We start from the raw sequence: 19,046 nt of genomic DNA on the forward strand, positions 1-19,046 counted from the left end.
CTCTTTAAGATGAAGAATGCCTATGAGGAGTCCTTGGACCACCTGGAGACGCTGAAGCGTGAGAACAAGAACTTGCAGCGTAAGTCCCTGGCCCTCTGCTGCTGGCAGGGCCTTCTCACTGACCACCACTACCCAGCACTCCACATGGCTCTGTGGCCACAGGTCTGCAGAGATGCCTGTCACCTTGGTGTGGCAGGGCCCTTCCCATCCATCTCTCTGCCTGACCATGACATTGGTCTTTGCTCCCCCAGAGGAGATTTCTGACCTCACGGAGCAGATTGCTGAGGGAGGAAAGGCGATTCATGAGCTGGAGAAAGTCAAGAAGCAGATTGAGCAGGAAAAATCAGAAATCCAGGCTGCTCTGGAGGAAGCTGAGGTACATGTCCATAATCCCTGGGGTCTGCACTGAAGAGATAAGCACTGGGGAAATGTCCCTAAAAGTGCTTGGTCCCCTTCTGTTCTGTCTGGGGAGCACAGTCGGCTGAGATCTTCTGAAACTGTCATTACCTAGGATGCAAGCAGTATTTTCATTGGTGTTCTGAATGGTTACTTCAACTTGTCCAGGCCTCCCTTGAACATGAAGAGGGGAAGATCATGCGCCTCCAGCTTGAGCTCAACCAGGTGAAGTCTGAGGTTGACAGGAAGATAGCAGAGAAAGATGAGGAGATTGACCAGATGAAGAGAAACCACCTCCGAGTTGTGGAGTCCTTGCAGACCACCCTGGATGCTGAGATCAGGAGCAGGAATGAAGCCCTGCGTCTGAAGAAGAAGATGGAAGGAGACCTGAATGAAATGGAGATCCAGCTCAGCCATGCCAACCGTGTGGCTGCAGAGGCACAAAAGAACCTGAGGAACACACAGGGAGTGCTCAAGGTCTGTTCACCAAAACTAAAGAAATATAAATTATATTCCTGATATTCTGGGCACTAATTGCATCCTTGTGGTTGCTATTGTCTCTTTTACAGGATACACAGATACACCTGGATGATGCTATCAGGACACAGGAGGACCTGAAGGAGCAGGTGGCCATGGTGGAGCGCAGAGCAAACCTGCTGCAAGCTGAAGTTGAGGAGCTACGGGCAGCCCTGGAGCAGACAGAGCGGTCGAGGAAATTGGCTGAACAGGAGCTTCTGGATGCCACTGAACGTGTGCAGCTCCTCCATACCCAGGTGAGGGTGTGGTGTCAAAAGCAGTTGTGTTGATCCTCAACAAACACAGATGGCTGCTTTACACCAGAGGATGGGGAATATCAGAATGGCCTCTCTATTGCTGTACACAAGGAACAGCCTACTCAGCAACCATCACCTGCCAATCACATTTTATAACGAAACATTTAAAAAAGAACACCAGATTTTTAATTTCAAGCTTGAGGAGTAAAGACTTGACTCAAGTGGTAAGTTTGCCCAAAAAGACATGTCTTGCAATTTCTCTTCGTGCAGAACACCAGCTTGATCAACACCAAGAAGAAGCTGGAAACAGACATTACCCAAATTCAAGGGGAAATGGAGGATACGATCCAGGAAGCCCGCAATGCTGAAGAGAAGGCCAAGAAGGCCATCACAGATGTGAGCTGGGGGTTCTTTGCACTTTGCTTTGCACTGCACCTTCCCCCTAAAAGGTCTCCAGCCCCAAAATTACTTTTGCTCTTTTGGTCTCATCAGGCAGCCATGATGGCAGAAGAGCTGAAGAAGGAGCAGGACACCAGTGCCCACCTGGAGAGGATGAAGAAGAACCTGGACCAGACAGTGAAGGATCTGCAGCACCGTCTGGATGAGGCTGAGCAGTTGGCTCTGAAGGGAGGCAAGAAGCAAATCCAGAAGCTGGAGGCCAGGGTGCGTAGGGCTTTTGTTTGTGCATGAGCAGCCATGTCAGGTGAGCATCCATCAGGGAAGCTCCAAAGTGGACTTGTCATTGCAGGTGCGGGAGCTGGAAGGGGAGGTAGATGCTGAGCAGAAGCGCAGCGCTGAAGCCGTGAAGGGTGTGCGCAAGTACGAGAGGAGGGTGAAGGAGCTGACCTACCAGGTAAGGCAGGAGGACTGTGTGGGCTGATGTACCCTCGTGCAAAGGTACTTGCAGAGTATGCTGACATACTGTCTACTTTGTTTGCCAATTGCTTTAGTCGGAGGAAGACAGGAAGAATATTCTCAGGCTGCAGGATCTGGTGGACAAGCTGCAGATGAAGGTGAAATCCTACAAGAGACAAGCTGAGGAGGCTGTAAGTATTGCTTGTATTGCTAGCAAAGATAAATTTATAAGGCAAAACATAAATTTTATGGACAATGAGTTTTTTGGAATGCAGAGAAACTGCTGAACAATGGTGGAGTTTAATTGCATAGAAAGTAAAGTCCTTTGCCTGAGAATATAACAAGAAGCTTTTACTTGAAAAGCCTGTAAGGAGTGGTTACCTATGATTAAGTGTGGTAACTGGAGGAACACAATCCTTAGAACATTCTTAGCATCACTTTCTTTTGGCTATGCTCCTGTCAGTGATGAATCAAAGGATGTCCTGCAATCTTTTTTATAAAGGAAGACTGACTGAGGCCTAACTGGACTCTCAGGTAATAAAATTTTGAGTCAGTTTCCTCACTGCACAAGCCAGACTGGTTTTGCTGTGCTGTGGTGATTGAAAGATATGTGAGAGGGACACTGTTGGGTTCTAACTGTTTCACCTGTTCTAAGTTCTTCATTGTATATCAGAGAGTGCTGCCTTAGGACACTGAGACAGAACAGGAGACAGGGATGCAAAGGTCATGTCCTGAACTGGAAATAAGTTCTTCTTCAAAGCAATGTTTGTCATAAGACAAGGAGATGAGATATGTGACCACAGAAAGTTGTTGAAGTGGATTGTGGTGGGTGTTGTATGGGTAAGGAAAGAAGGAGAAAGTTTCTGTGAGGCTTCTAGGTCATCAGTCTATGAAGGAGATGGAAGTCTGGACCTTCCCCTGCAGAACAGCTATAGCTCTTCAAGTCCAACGTGTGGGAGGAGTAAAACCCCAGCCCTGGGCTCCTCAACACCAACTCCCTCTCCCTGCACAGGAGGAGTTGTCCAATGTCAACCTCTCCAAGTTCCGCAAGATCCAGCACGAGCTGGAGGAAGCCGAGGAGCGCGCTGACATTGCAGAGTCACAGGTCAACAAGCTCCGAGCAAAGAGTCGGGAGATTCATGGCAAGAAGATAGGAGAGGAAGAGTGAGGCTGTCCTGAGGCAACAAAGTGACCTGAGGGATGCACAAAATGTGAACCTCTCAGTCACTTTCTTCTGAGATTTGATTTTGTAACCTCCTCAATACCTAGAGAATAAAGAGTGTAGATTCCTCTTTATGAGGAAAAGTTTTCATTTGTTTCTCATTGCTGCTTAGGTCTATGGTCTCATGCATGCTCTAAACAGTCCTTCTTTAGTTTTGTTTCTTTTGGTTTTTTACTCCTCATGTGAGAAGCAGGAGAGGGTGATCCCTTTCCTTTTTGTTTTTCCTGTTTCTGTTTGTGATCCTGGCAGTTGCAAATCATAAACATCAGTTTCTGAGTAAGTTGTCAACAGTCATGATACACTGCACCATGGAGGACTGACAGTTCCTCGGCAGAGACAACTTCTGGCACACAGTGCACCCTTAGGACACAGAGATAGTGCCCCTAGATTGTACCATCTCTCTTACCCAAGATTCCCTCAGCTGCTGCCACCACCTGCTCCTAGTTCCTTCACTTGGACAAAATGCTGCCCATGGACACATGCTGGAAAGGCAGCTCCTTTGGGTCCATTTCTTGCACGTTGCCTGGCACCAACACAGTCTCCTCATCACTTCCCCTCCGAGGTCAGCTTTGTGCTGTCTCACACCACAGGCTGCACGTGGCACTGCCTCAGGCACGAGGAGAGAAGAAAGATGATGGCTGCCTCCCTCCCTCCTTCAAGGTCCCAGTCCCTTGTTTGTGGCCTACCTACAGGCTCAACAGACAAAATATTTTTTTGTATGAAGTGAAAGGAATGAGGCAAGAAGGGAAGAGAGGCACTTTCAAGCAGCTTTTCAGACCCTGGCCTGAACAGCAGAGGCCCAGTGGGCACATACAACTCTGAAGCTTCACATGCTCTACGATCCACCTCAGCTGAATTATACCAATGCAATCAGGATGCCTTGCCTCCTGTTTGGGTGAAAGACACATGGACAGTGCCAAGGTGTGTTGTCCAGCAGATTCACAGCTCCCTCCTGGCCTCTGCCTCCTGGCCTCTGAAGTCCCACCAAATCACCCATCAGCCTTCACAAAAGCCATTCCCAGAGGAGGACAGAAGGCCAAAGCAGAGAGCTTTGGAGGGTGCCCATGTCAAGAGCATCAGCCTGTCACTTGCCTCCCTTCCTCCTCAGTGTCAAAAGCTCAAAATAGCCCCACTCCTGCAAGGCTTCTGTGTGGGGTCACGCCTCTTTGTGTAGATGATACACTTCCACTAATAGCTCCCGAAGACATTCCTGGGCGGGTAGGTTGCCTTCTATATCTCAGCACAGCGTGCTGCCATGCAGGAGCTGGACAACTGTGCCGTGTCCTAAGACGGCAGATGCTATTCTTACCCCAGAGAGGCTTCCTCCAGCACAGCTCTTTTCCCAGCTGAAGTATTCAAAAGCAGGAGCAGGCCTGAGTGTGCTCTCCCTGATAAGAGTAAATCAAGAGAGGACCCTCTGCAATGATGCTGTGCCAGCCCAGCACCTGGGTGCTCACCATGGTGTGTGCTGTGGCAGGGGGCACACAGCAGCTGCCCAGGTACTTCCAGCAGTCAGCTAGGGCTCAGTGTGGGTTGGATGGGAGCTTCCCTTCTCTTGAAAACCAACAGCTGGAAAAGGCAGGCTGGGCTGTAGCTCTGAAAGTGCATGATTTTACAGCTGCCTGTCCTGGGGTCTCTTGTCTAGGCGAAGATAGAGGCAGGGCTTGCTCCAAGGTTCAGCAGCATTGCAGGCAGCCATGGGCCTTTGCTCAGGCTGTGCTCTCACTGAGGTAAGGTGGTGGGGCTGTCCACCATAGATCCACTGGAGTATCAGGGCTGCAGGAGCTCTCCTGGCCAGTCCTGTGGCTATCACATGGTGGTTATGGAGACTCAGCTCTGCCAGCTCTCTGCTCAGGGCTTTCATTGCCAGGGGGTGGCAGCATGGGGACACCAACGTGGATCCTCCTCTCAGAGGTTGGACTGCTAGAGACCAACAACTAGCTCTCACTTAAAAACAGCTGCTTCTAAAGCTGCTGAAATTTCCTGGGCACCTTATCATGATCGGATCACCAGAAATATTAAAATCATGAGCAGTGGAACAGGCTCGAGAAGATCTGGTAATTTTGGGCTCATCAATGCTGGAAGAAAAGGCCCTGAGCTGACAGAAGCAGCCAGTGGTCAGCATGCGGACCTTCATTTGCTCTGAACCCTATGCCTAGAAATAGCACCATAGAGGTCTGACTATTGAAAAGAGAACATGTAACTTCAATGACCCTGCCAACTCCACCACACACCCCATAGACGAGACTAAGAAGAGCTACTGCAGCCCTCTTGTCAGCTGTGATCTGGCTGGACTTTCGCAGTGCACATGCCTGGAGTGGCCTAAGGCTCTGGATCACTGTCACTCATATTAAAATGACCATGAGATTCAGCCTCCACAGATGAGGACATGACAGACTGTTAGTCCAGCAAGGGCAAGAAAGCAATCCCTTTGCAGCTAAAGTGTGGGTAAATCATTCCCCTGGAGCACACCTGTCATGCAAACAAAAGTATGGGATAACAGGGAGATCTGCTTCAATAGCATTTTCCTGTTTGACACTAAGCATTAATGAAGCTATGCGCCAACTCCAACTCAGCAATTAATGCTGAGTGCACCACACCAGCATGTGTGAACCCCAGGTGAGGAAGGGGCTGGCTGACACCTACCCTGAAAGACACCATCACTGACCCAAAGGTGATGGTCCAGTCTGGGAGCTTCTTTGCAGCCAAGGTTGCAGACAAGGAAGTTGCCTTCTGGATGCAGTGCTCTAAAATCAGGTGAAGTCTTTTCTTTCCTTCTGCCCTGGCATGTGACAATGAGCTATCCAGGATCTTAGGAGAAGAGGGATTTGGAAGGTTAAGAACAGATACTTGCCTCCTATGGGTGAGCTGCACTTCATACCCTTGGTTTGCAGATCCCTGCAGGAGCCGGTAGCCAGAATGTGACATTGCCTCAATTGCTACAGCTACTGAGCTGGTAACAGACTGTCCCATCAGGAGCCTGCCAGACCCCTAGGTCTGCAGGACCAAGAGTCTTCAGGATAAAATTCTCAACTGCATATAATGAGCACTTGGGCATCCTGTACTAGGATTTCTGTTGAATTTCAAAGCAGGAGTATTCAGTACCACACTTGAGTGGTACTGAATACAGTATTGCTGCGACATGATCTGCCCTTTTAACCACTTGGAGGTGGTCACGATTATTTCCTCTGATTACCTCATATGTCTGCAACAACACTGGCTTTGTGAAGGGCCTAGGAGATTCTGGGAGAGGATCATTCAAGCACTCTGGCAAGGTGAAATGGGATCAGAATTAAAAGTAGTTCTGGGAAATTACAGAAATCGTCACAAATTTCAGAAGGAAATTTTTAATGAAGAGAAACAAAATACTTTTGGGAAGATGGGATGAGATAGACAAATTCATGGTTCATGTCTGTTGAGCTAAGGTGGAAAGGAAGTGGGGATTTTATCACATTGCAAATTAACACTAGGAAAAAAGAAGAAGGACTATTTTATATTTTTATAAATTTTTATATTTTTGAAGGTTTCTAGGCAATTTGTATTGGTGTTTGGATGTTATTGTTACAGACCTAGAAAATTTCTGTAGTAGGAAACAATTCACATTTCCATGAATTGGCTTGGTAACTATGTGAATGAGAAAACCAGTACCTTTACTTTGGAAAACATATTCAGGGGATATCAAAATAATAATAAGTTTTACCACAAATTAGAACTATGTTCAATATATGAGCTGCCTCAGTTATAAATATCATATTCATTAGGGCTTTAAACTCATATCACTGTTATAAGATGATTTATCATTCAGGGCTTTTTTAGAATCCTTGCAATTTGCCATAATTCTCAACTTGAACGAATGACATCATTCAAGTTGTGCTCTTTTGCTGTGTGTTGAGGTCAGGGGTTGCTTTGCACTGATGCACTATTTTTAGATTTAAGCTGTCTGTCATCTGATCAGTACTTGCGCAAATGTCCTGAAAAAAATGGTGGTCCACAATGACCATAAAGAAAGATGTCTCAGAGAAAAGTTTAAAATAGGTGTAGTTAATGGGCTCAAATAGAGCTTCTGTCAAATATGGACAGCAGATTATATATTATATATTATGTATTTTTTATATATATATATATATAAAATATTATATGTATATTATATATTATAGCCTGTTCTCCAGTGAGAGGTGTTACCCTATTATTCTCCTCAAAAGCAAGCTTTGAGGATCCTGTTTTCTCACTGTAAATAGCCACTCTGGGAAATACTACTAGAAAATATCTTGCATCAATACTACAGACTTCCTCTGCACTTGAGAATGCCTTGGGTAATGTTAGTAGTTTTAATGTTCAGAAGTCTGTCTTGTTTTTTGAAGAAAGAAGATAAAAATTCTGGATATAACTGTAGCGTTCACTTATAGCAACATAAAAACAGTTGTGAAAATTTAAACAAATCTCTGTCTCTATCTGCTTATCTCATAGGTGTATCATCAACAGAGAAACAAGGCAATCAGTGTATCGTAATTTTAGTTTATACTGTTGTCCTCATTTCTTCTCATTTCATGCCATTCTCCGATACCTTTTGCTGTTTCCATTCCCTTCCATTGCCGTAACTGAAGCTGTTCGGCTGCTTTGGCATGTGATGGAAAGGGCATCCTGAATGTCACCTCCTTGGCCAGGACCTACAGCTCACATATCTTTCTCTGACATTTGCTGTGGAGACAGGAGGAATTTGAGTAACCATAGAAATTTCATGCAAACTCAAGAGCTCTTTCTCTTTAAGTTTAAAAGTGCTTTGTGTTAACTGTCTCCTGTCTCTGGCTGGTTTTGCCCTCCATATTCACTTTTGTTTGCAAGACTGCTACTTCTACCCAGTGGTCATCCACTTGGTGTTATCAGAGCAAAGCATTCCTGGATTTAAAATCTACTGTTGAAACTTCCCAAGTAGAAGTCACTTCTTACTTCACTTCTGTGGGGTCAAATAATACTGTATCAAGCATTGCAGAAATTAGACAACAAACAAAGGAACAGGGTCAGAAGATAAGCAAGGCCATCTCAGTCCATTCATAGGTAACATGAAGTACAAGGAAGCTCTGATCACCAACAGACACAAAGGTTAACTCACTTCTATTTTGTCTTTCCTAATCTGCCTAATCTGTAACTGTTCCAATATATCTGAACTATTAGCAGGTTAGTTAGTTGTTTTATCTGTTGGGATCATCACTGGCATTTCCCTAGATATAACCCCCAACTCCTTTTTAGCACTGCTCATCTGGAATGATAGTTTAAATCCCTGAAGGATGTTTTACCCAAATAAACTACAATTACCCAGAATAGGTATGCTATGTCAGGATCAGAGAAGGCACTCATCATATTAAATACGTTCAACTCAACATCTGCCTTTATGCAGAATAAAAAGAAATTTTTTTGTAAAAAGGGTTCTTACCATCTCCAAGATCCAGTGCACAGCCACATCTTAGAAGTGTCAGAATGAGAAGCTTTGAATTAGAGAATTAGTGTTCTGGCATTTCTCCTTGTCTCATGTCAGGATCCTAGTGAGGTCTTATTTTACCCTGGGATTTTCAGTATGAGGCTACACATTCCTTATTGGTCTGTTCATCAAGGACCTTCAGGCACCAAGATACCTCTTGGCATGTTTTATAAATATTAACAGCATAGCTGAGAATAGTGTTTGCAAGCTGCAAATCCTATCAGGATTTTTCTTCAAGATTAGAGTAAAAGCTAACACTAAGCAGTAAAAAAAAAAAACTTTAACATCTTTCATTTTTATTAAGAAACTTGGGTGCTTATTATTTAGTTAGCAATTCAGCATTATGAGATAATCTACAGGTAATTTAACTCCTTTAGCTATAGACTTGTCGTATTTTAGCACACTCATTGCCGAGACAAATTATCCTGGTAACCCTGTGGGTGCTAAATCCATTTTCTAAACTTATGCATTAAATAACTTATTCTGACAACAAGAAGAAATGGGTATGCATTCCAACAGAAGCATATGGATTATTTTTTTCTGGGTTCAGTCTACTGAACCTAATCTATTTCTGTAAACAGAATGGAGAGAATGATTTGAAGTATCCGAATCTTTAGAGTTTTTTCTTTAATTACATGGAAAGGCTTTAGATCTGAAAGTGCTTGGGACACAAAGGAATAGGAAGTCTGGAGAAAAGGTATTTTGTGCTATGAAGTATGCATTTTTCAAGGAAACACATCACTGATTTTCTGAACTGATGATGAGTATTTTGTAAAGAGCCAGTGACTGGACCCTGTGTTTCACTGACTTCACAGAAGAGAATGGAACAGTATTATAATATGTGGAGAATTCCTGAACAATCCACCTTTAGAGGAAGTATGATCTATAGTAAAGCAATAGGGACATGTAAAATTTAATTCCAGGATTTCTGGTCATCAGTGGAAGCTGATAATCCCTGTATGCTTTTGCCATGCCATTTTTTCAAAGCATTCTGTAGTTAATGTCTAAACTGGACCCTAGGCCTCTTGCTCCCTTGAACGGAAACCTCTCAAGTGGTAAATTCCTGCCTAACAGAATGGTAGAGCAGGGTGGCCCATCTGGGGTCTAAAAATAACCCTAGGATACGACGAAGAAAAACAACAGATGGTGTTTCAGTCAGATGTCTTTGAAAGATCTCATAGAATGTGAATACCCTAAAGATTTTACTGACAGTCTTATTGTAATGCAGACCTTTTTGTCTAAATTCCTAACGCTGTGGGTTATGACTAACATATTGCCCAAAACTTGGAAATTATGAAATTTTGTGATGCCCATGGAAAAGCTGATATATCATTGTCCTAAGCTTAACAATAGGTTTAATTAGTTCTCTTCAACTCAGCAACTAGTGGAGTGTTATTTTGTTAAAAGGCTGTGATTCAGGAAGAAATGGCCTTGTCCTACCTGCTCTATTGTGGGTCAGGTAACTGGCCAAGGGAAAATTGGCCCATACCTGACAGGACTTATACAGTGCAGGGAGATGAGTGGTAACAGAGGTAGAACAGAGGTGCAAGAGAGATCTGAATGAAGGGACCTGCAGCAAACTGCTCAGAATAGGAGAGAGCACAGGTGATTTTTGCAGATTCCACTTTGTCTGGGAATACATAGAGGCACCTTTTCCTCATCTGCCTTCAGGTCTCAAAAGAAGGATACCCAACAGACTGGAAAAGTTTGCAGAGGTTACTCAACCCATACAATTAAAAATTCCACTGCTGAAACCAATACTGGAGAAAAGGGTCTGCTCTGGAAGGACAAGAAGGGAGGAAGAATTTTTTTATTATATTATTACTTAGTCTGAGTTATTTTCTAATTTATTTTTTTTTAGTAACCCAGGTCTCTCATTTGTAACCATTGGCCTAACCAGGTTCCCCAAGGCCCTTTCTTCTCTGACTTTAGCAAAAGTTCTGCTTGTACCTCACAAAATTTAAAAGTTGTTACTTGAGTATACTATTTTACTAAATGGGACAAGATAAAAAGTGGTATAAATTTATGCCACCATGAGTAGGGGAGAACTGTAGCTAGATTGTGAAAAGAAGCAACATCCTAAACATGAAAGGTATGTGTAAAGGTCAGCTGCTACAATTTTTTAGTCTTAAACCTTCCAATGTTGTTTTCCATAAGCATGTATTGGAACACTACTATATTTTTAGCACTCATAGCAAAGAAATTTTACAGTATTAGACACAGATGTTATACTTAATATGCACTTCTGCTATATGCTTTTCCTTGCAATGAGCATGTGCAAATAGTATGAGCACGAGATATGGGTATCCAGTGACACCACAGGGAGTCCAGACACAACTCCTTCCCTAACATGGCTCTGTGGAGAAGTGAAGAGGGAAAATATTGCACATAATTTCACTGCTGCACTGAAACAAAAGAAGAAATATGACTTTACAATTTCTTCACAACTCTACTGAAATTTGCCAGGGATAACCTGGTTGTAATAAGATTTAACCTAGCGAAGATGCAAAGACCTTCCTAATGGAACGTAAAAAATCCTAGTAATGTTCCTATTAAATTGCTTTTTTCAAGTTGTACAATAGAATGGATAAGTACTATGTAATGATCTGGGGTCAGTGGTCACTCTTTTCCTAGGTTCTGCTTCCTAAATAAGGTCCATGAGGTCTCTCTTACTAAGGATGAAGGTAATGAAGAAGGTATCACACTCCTGAACTGTGAAACTCCCTGGAATGCTATAAACCTGAGCCTCTAGTTCACAATGCAAATCCAAAAGTAAAATTGATGGTGACATTCTGCCTGGCTGTAGGGTGAAAATCTTTGTCTACGTACATATTGACTGATGTACTGCTGAGTAACCTCTGTTGCTCTGTCTGCTAACCCAGAGCCTGATGAAGAAGTCATATCTGAAGGACTGGCAGAGGCACACAGCTGCCTAATCTTTCTCAAGGTGGTTCTATTTTCAGCATGTCTGAGTTTCTTCTTCGTGGGAAATGTCAGCACTGCAGCACCTTGCCCATGACACATTGCTGAGTAGGATGTTCTGTACCCAGGGATTGCTCTCACTCTGCCTCTTATTGATTTTTCTGTGGAGTTGCAGTGGAGTCCAGCCCTGTGGAGACCAGGCTGCAAGAAATTTAGTGATAGGCAGGATCTATTTAATTTTTGTTTTTGCATTAAGGCATTGTTGTTTCTTTCAGCAGATCCTTTACGAGGAGCTAACATGCAAATAGCACTGTTTTTCAAAAAGACAGAAGAGTAAATGCTCTGGAGCTTTTCACATTCATGTGAGTGGCTACATGATTAATCATTATGATTTTCTTTGCAAGAGTTTTCTGTCTTGAGCATGGACTGCCAAGCGTAGGTGGAAGCTTTCATTAACGTCATTATTAGTGTCCAGAAAGAACCACTAAAGTATATGGTTATGAATGGCAATCATACAGAGACATTGCCAATGACAAAGAAGCAAAGAACTTTTTTCCTCTTAGTCTCTTTTGCATGTATTGTCTTCTATTTTTTTTTCCTTTTGCAACATCTGAAAATATAATCCAAGTGTCAGAAGTCTTTCCTTTCTAAACCCATACCAGGAATACATGTCAAATTTGTATTTGACATCACATGGTATTTCACAGCTGTTGTTGCTATAAATAATTTTTTTCTTACTTAAGATATGTGGATTTTAATAGCACCTGTGGAAAAGCAAGGAACTTTGATGAGAATTGAAAAAAAAGTATATTACAGTTTTCAAATGAAAATTTAAATATGTCTTTACTTTTCTTCACGCTTAGCAAAAGGTTTTAGTTATTGTTTGCTCCATCAGGTCTGAAGGGATTCACACTGTCATTCATTTTATTGGCACTGAATTATTTAATTACAAGCACTGAGCAGTTTACTGTTGAACTCTGTTGAACATCCATGTCCTTGATGATCCCAATAATATCAATAACCTTAATTTTCAACCCATGTAACAGAAAAACAGACAAGTGCACTAGATACAGTCTGTAGGGACAGGTCAAAAGTAGGTAGACTTCTGAAGAATCTTTGTTATTAGAATTTTGAGGATGAATTCAAATTCCTAGGATGAATCTCACTGACTTTTATGAATTTCCCTAAATGTGATTTAATACCATTTTCTTGCCATAGTATTTTAAACTCCCAGTTATAAAGCAGAGCTTGAGAGAACAAATTGTAAAAAGACTTCAGCTGAATGCTGAGATTTCATTTAAGAATAACTTGGTATTTTTTGAGCAGTAATCTGTACATACGTGCATCATTAACACCATGCTAGCACTTGGTTCCAGAGACTTCTGCTATGTAGGAACTATCTGCTAGTGATTGTAGTCCCCTTTACTGGATGTAAATACCTAGGTCTGGCCAGCTGTTGTGGAAAGCTTCCAGTGCTCCCATGTAAGCAAGGTTCCTTTGTCTCCCCATCAGATGACTACAAGCTTTGCGTGTGAGGGTGGAGTTTCAAAGGTATGAGGGAAACAAACTGGAAATACTTGCATAGAAAGTTCAGTAACAGCTGTTACCATCCAGGAGAATGGAGGGCATTATCCACTCCAAATCCATTTTGTGGGTAGAAAATGAGCCTGCCAGTCATAATGCTTCCACCAAATGAGAACTGCAAGAAAGCATATGGACAAACACAGAGTTGTTGAGTCACACTGTTTTTATGTAAGAGACATTTGGACTGCCACAGCAGCAGCAGTCCAGGCCCTCCCCAGGAAAGCTGGGGGAAATACAATCCAGCATACTGGAGTTGCAGAGGAGTGAATTCCAAGCTTAGCTAATGTGTGAGGTGAGAGCAGGATAGGGTCATGGGATGGTTCATGCTCTGAGACCCTATGAGTCATCCTACAAGATACTGGCCAACTGGAGGCACTTCTCAGGGAGCTGAAGAGACTTATCTGGAAAGAAGGTGACTGCAGCTTGAGCTGGAGAGCATATGAGCTACATTTTCCCAAATCTACATGCTTAGAGCTCAAATAATGTCCTCATCTTTCACATTAAATTCAGACCTGTGCTAGTACAAGCCTTATAGAGGGAAAGGTGTGTCCCTATCAGCCTTTAGTGGGATGAGCAGCGGATCACTTGACAGTAGATCCAAGTGATTGTGGCACATGACCATCATTGCTTCATTTCTGACATATCTTCTCTGTTCTTACCCAAGAGGCCTGTTCCCCTCCTCACCTGCCCTCTAGCAGAAGCCCTCCAGTTGCTTTGACAGGTGATGGAAAGAACCATTTGGAAGGTCACCTTCTCATCCAGGACCCACTGCCCAGCAGTGATTACTTCTAGAGGCATTGGCTGAGTAACTGCAACTTAGGAACTCATTCAAGTGCAGCTCCACTTCAAATGACAGGTCTGTCCTACCAGCCACGCTGCTCACCTTTCCAATTAGACTATTTGGTCCTTCTCCACTGATATCCTCAGGCTGCAGGAACCCATTTAAGAAAGCCATCACTAGAAAGAGAAAGGATGACCAATAGAAAAGCTGTGAATCAAACTCCCTAAAGGCAAGGTGCCTCCAGTTCCCTTTTTCCTGCTGTGAGGACTGGTAAGACCTGTAAAATTGGTTCCTGAGTGGAGAAGCAGCATAAGGAGATGTCAAAAGGCCTACCCAGTCTCTTCATGGCTGTCCTGAGATAGGATATATCTTAACCAGATAATGTGGAGCAGGCAGGGGACCCTAGATGATGAGGAAGCAGCACTCCTCATGTTTAAAGGAGAGAGGGAAGGAGTCAGGGAGAAGGTACAGGACAGATAAATGTAGAATCAGGACCTGAAAGTTGAAGGAGATATTTGAAGACAGTTTTCTTAGGGTGCAAGGACTTCCAATCTCAATGGAATAACAAGATGGAAGATGGAGGGAAAAGGCCAGATGGAGTAAGTCAAGACCTCCTAGACAAACTAAAACCCAAGCCCAAAATACACAGGCAGTGGAGGCAGGGAAGATCATACAGATAAGACCCAAGAATGCAGGGAAGGGATCAGGAAATCCAGGGCAGAGTTGGTGCTAAACTTGGCAAGGGACATGAACAGGAATCATAGAATGGTTTGGGTTGGAAGGAACCTTAAAGATTCACAAGATCCAACCCCCCTGCATGGGCAAGGACACCTCCCACTAGATGAGGCTGCACAAGGCCTCATCCAACCTGGCTTTAGACACTTCCAGGGACGGTGCATAAAAAACCTCCCTAGGCAACATTTTCCAGTGTCTTACTATCCTTATGGTAAAGAATTTTTCCCTAATATCTAATCAAAATCTACTCTTGGTTTAAAACCATTACCCCTTGTCATGTCACTGTCCTCTCTAGTGAAAAAGCCCCATCCTAGATTTCCTGTAGGCCCTCTTCATGTAGTGGAAGGGTGCCATGAGGTGTCCCCGAAGCTTTCTTTTCTCCAGGCTGAATAGGCCCAACTCTATCAGCCTGTCTTTATAGCAGCATGCTCCAGCTCTGATCTTCTTTGTGGAACTTCTCTGGACCCTTCTTCAACAGGTCTATATCTTTCCTGTGCTGAGGGCTCCAAAGCTGTTCTCAGTACTCCAGGTGTGGTCTCACAAGAGCAGAGTAGAGGGAGAGAATCCCATCCCTGGCCCTGATGGTCATATGTCTTTTGATGCAGCCCATGATGCAGTTGGCCTTTTGAGCTACAAACACACACTGGTGACTCATGTCAAGCTTCTCACCTACTACCACCCCCAAGTCCTTTTTTTCAGGATTGCTCTCTATCCACTCACCTCCTGCCCTGTATTTGTGCTTGGTTGCACTGGCTCAGGTGCAGGACCTTGCACTTGGCTATGGTGAACTTTACCAAGGTGGCATGGGCCCACCTCTCCAGCCTGCCTAGGTCCCCCTGGATGGCCTGCCTGCCCTCTAAGGTGTCAACCACACCACACAGCTTGGTATTGTCTGAAAACTTGTTGAGGATACATTCTATCTCAATGTCCATGTTTCCAACAAAGATGTGAAACAGCACTGGTCCCAGTACTGATCCCTGAGGAACATGACTCATCACTTGGCTCCACTTGGACACTTGAACCATTGAGCACAGCTCTCTGCACAGACATCTGACCAATTATTTATCCACTGAGTGGTCCATCTGTCAAATCCTAAGTGTTTTGTCAGTTTGGAGATCAGGACATTGTGTGGGACAGTGTCAAATGCTTTGCACAAAGCGAGATAGATGACGTCTATGACGTCTGCCACTGTCCACCATCTCTGTTGCCTTGTCCTAGGAACAAGAAGGACTTCTTCAGGTACTTAGAACAACAAAAGAGGAGGAAAGACACTGTACACACACCACCCTCCCCCAAATGACATCATCTACCTTGACTTGTGCAAAGCATTTGATAGTGTCCTGCATGACATTCTTGCCTATAAAATGGAGACATGCAGATTTGATGGGTGGACCATTCAATGGACAATGAATTGTCTGCATCCCAAACCTGAATGCAGGCTGGGTGAGGAGTGGAATGAGAGTGGCCCTGGAGTATTTGTGGATGAAAACCTGAAAATGAGTAAATGAGTTGATGATGTGTTCTAGCAGTCCAGAAGTACAATCACATCTGGGACTGCTTGAAAAGAAGTGTCGCCAGCAGATTGAGAGAGGTGATTCTCCCCCTCTACTGGGCTCCTGTGACACCCCAGTTGGAATATTGTCTTCAGGTCTGAGAGGAGCCCCAGCATAAGACAGACATGACTGACTCAACTGATCAACTGAACAAACTGGTTCAGAGGAAGCCCATGATGATGATCAGGGGGCTGAAACACCTTCCTTATGAGGACAGATGAGAGAATTGTTGTGTTTAGCCAAGCAAAGGTTCCAGGAAGATCTTGTGATCTTGCCTTGTGATACTTAAAGGGTGCCCACAAGAAAGAGGTGAAGGGACTCCTCATTAGGGGAATGTAGTGACAGGATGGTTAGATCTTGATAAGAAATTCTTTCCTGTGAGGGTGGTGAGACCCTGGCCCAGGTTGCCTGGAGAGGCTGTGGTTGCCACATCTCTGGAAGTGTTGAAGACCATGTTGGATGAGGCTTGGAGCAATCTCATCCACTGGAAAGCATGTCTGCTAATGGCACAGGGTGTGGAACTCGATGGTTTCTAAGATTCCTTCTGCCCCAACCATTCTATGTTTTTATTCTAAAATTCTCCACATGAATGAGTGCACCTCAGCAAATTTGCAGATGACACTGAGCTGAGTGCTGCAGTTGATGCACCAGTGGGTAAGGATGCCATCCAGAGGGACCTTGACAGGCTTGAAGAGTGCATGTACATGAGCCTGGATGGGACTCTGATCAACCTGATCTAGTTAAAGATATCCCTGTCTACACAGGGGTATTGCACTAGATCATCTTTTTATTGTCCCTTCCCATTTATGGTTCTATGGTTCTGTCCTCTATGGTACATCCACAAGAGTCAGAGGTTGCCCAGAGGAATGACTTGAGATGCACCCCTGAGCTGTTTCCCACTGATTATTTCTGGGCTCCTCCCAGGGAGGACAAAAGGATGTTTCCACCAGCCTCCCCATGCCCTCACCACCTCCAGTGCCAGAACCTTCCTGGGAACAAGCTCTTCATGCACAGACCAGTGCTTGGTGCTGGATATTACCTTGGATCACAGGTATCATTTTTTCTGACCTTGCTCCTGTGTTAGCCCCTGAACTTTACCCACTGAGCTCTATTAGTAACCAAAATGCCAGTGACCAGGAGAAAAGTGTGTTTAGATCTGACAGTGTTTAAAGCAGCTCAAGTGACATTGCCCTTTTCCTTGAACTAAATCAGTCACTCTCCAGGACCCCCAGAATATTCCCCCTTCCTCTGGGTACTGGCATGTACAGGACTGCCCACTGCCTCTAATTCTCTGGTATAGGCAGCACTGTTGACAGCTTTTGTTGCTGTGTCTGTATGGATGTGTGAGTGTGCGAGATACTTGTGATGGGACAGGAGTGTGAACAGGAGTGTATCAGAGTGTAGAAGATCTTGGGGTGTAAACTGTGGGTGTGATAATGTGTAGAGTTGTGTTTGGGTGGAGGGGTGGCTTTTCTGATGTTGTGAAGGGTAAAGAGCTACAGGGATCTCCCCTGCTCCCAACTTGGTTGACATTACTTGACATGTGTTGACAATGGAGAGATATTTGAGGAACAGGCTTAAGCTCTTTAGGAGGTTACTTTACATTTTTGTTTCTTTTATGTTCTTAAAATCTATACTAAAGGTGGAGGTAGTTTGTTAACTTTGTTAATAACTTCATGCTAGTCACTACATGTTACACATACATACCTATTCAGTTCTTTCAAGAGGAATTTTTAGAAAATTAATATAATTGATTATTCGGCTTCCACTGCATCTCAGTTCCCAAAAATGTTGTATGTAGGAATTTAGAGTGTAACACATTGTGTTTCACTTCAAATATTAAATGACAAAAATAATTGAATTCATCCAACAGGAACATTTTTTTTTTCACACAATTTGAATATTGCTTTTAATGCAATTTTCATTAACCTGAGAACCTAGTGTAGAAAATACTTTATTTGCTCAATGCAACTGGAAGAGATGCAGCACAGACATGCAATAAAAATCTGCCTTGAGTCAAGGAGGAAATCACTGGAAATGCAGCAATAGAATCCATAAATCCTACATCCAAGTTCTCCCAGTGCCTTGACTAATTGAGATTCTCTCCTTAAGTCTCTTGTCAAAGTATTTATAGTTGATAAATTCACATCATTGGTAAGACACAAAACATTTCTAAATATACTGGGTCAAATCAAATTATAATTATGCTGTTAGTTAAGTTTGCCAGACAATGCTTTGACAAAGAATATATGCCAAAAAATATTTTTTCTGAAGAAAGAGGAGGAATCCAGAGCATCTTCTGGCTAGACTCTATAAAACTGTCTTTGCAGTGCTCTGCCCTGTCTCCCAGAAAAGTTTTAAGATAAATGAGCTGGGTGTAGTGATTTGTTGAAATTAGGCAAGTCCCTTTATCACATACAATGCAGTGTACCCTTTTTTTTTTTTTTTTTTTTTTTTTTTTTTAAAACTGGTTTCCAAATAAGTTCTTACATCTGCATTCAAGGATAAAACCAAGATTTTTCTTTTCTGAGTTGAAACCATTAAAGCAGATGGATGCTAGCTTTGGTAATTTTAAAACATAGGAAAAGGTCTTCTTGCAAGCAAGATACATTAGTACTCCACTGATGCTACTCTTCTTTTCTCCCACAGGGTTCTCTGCTGTCTTGCCTTCACTAAAGTGTAGACATGGCTTCTCCAGATGCTGACATGGCTGCCTTTGGGGAGGCAGCTCCTCACCTCCAAAAGTCAG

General features: G+C 43.5%; 1 protein-coding gene and 3 long non-coding RNA genes across 6 annotated transcripts in view; 2 read left to right on the forward strand and 2 right to left on the reverse strand.

Moving 5' to 3' along the window:
• LOC115599304 overlaps positions 1–8,854 on the reverse strand; it is a 57,207-nt gene extending 48,353 nt beyond the window's left edge. For 2 of the 3 annotated variants that reach the window (XR_003988298.1, XR_003988296.1), the window contains exons 1-2: positions 8,678–8,852; positions 7,811–7,944 (exon numbers count right to left, since the gene is read on the reverse strand). This is a non-coding gene — a long non-coding RNA (uncharacterized LOC115599304). Of the gene's footprint in view, positions 1–7,810; positions 7,945–8,677 lie in introns of all 3 variants that reach the window. The other variant, XR_003988297.1, reaches the window with a different exon arrangement.
• The window catches only part of LOC103529092 (myosin heavy chain, skeletal muscle, adult), a 48,893-nt gene that overhangs the window by 11,542 nt on the left and 18,305 nt on the right, over positions 1–19,046 (forward strand). The window lies entirely within an intron of this gene.
• Positions 5,295–19,027, forward strand: LOC115599308. The gene is made up of 3 exons (XR_003988303.1): positions 5,295–5,694; positions 17,222–17,348; positions 18,947–19,027. It is a non-coding gene; the product is annotated as an uncharacterized LOC115599308 (long non-coding RNA).
• LOC115599305 overlaps positions 12,741–19,046 on the reverse strand; it is a 31,020-nt gene continuing 24,714 nt past the window's right edge. Inside the window, exon 3 of the long non-coding RNA XR_003988300.1 lies at positions 12,741–13,343. This is a non-coding gene — a long non-coding RNA (uncharacterized LOC115599305). The remainder of the gene's footprint in view (positions 13,344–19,046) is intronic.

The sequence above is a fragment of the Calypte anna genome, chromosome 18, assembly GCF_003957555.1.
Source record: "Calypte anna isolate BGI_N300 chromosome 18, bCalAnn1_v1.p, whole genome shotgun sequence".
In the NCBI taxonomy this organism is placed as follows: Eukaryota; Metazoa; Chordata; class Aves; order Apodiformes; family Trochilidae; genus Calypte; species Calypte anna.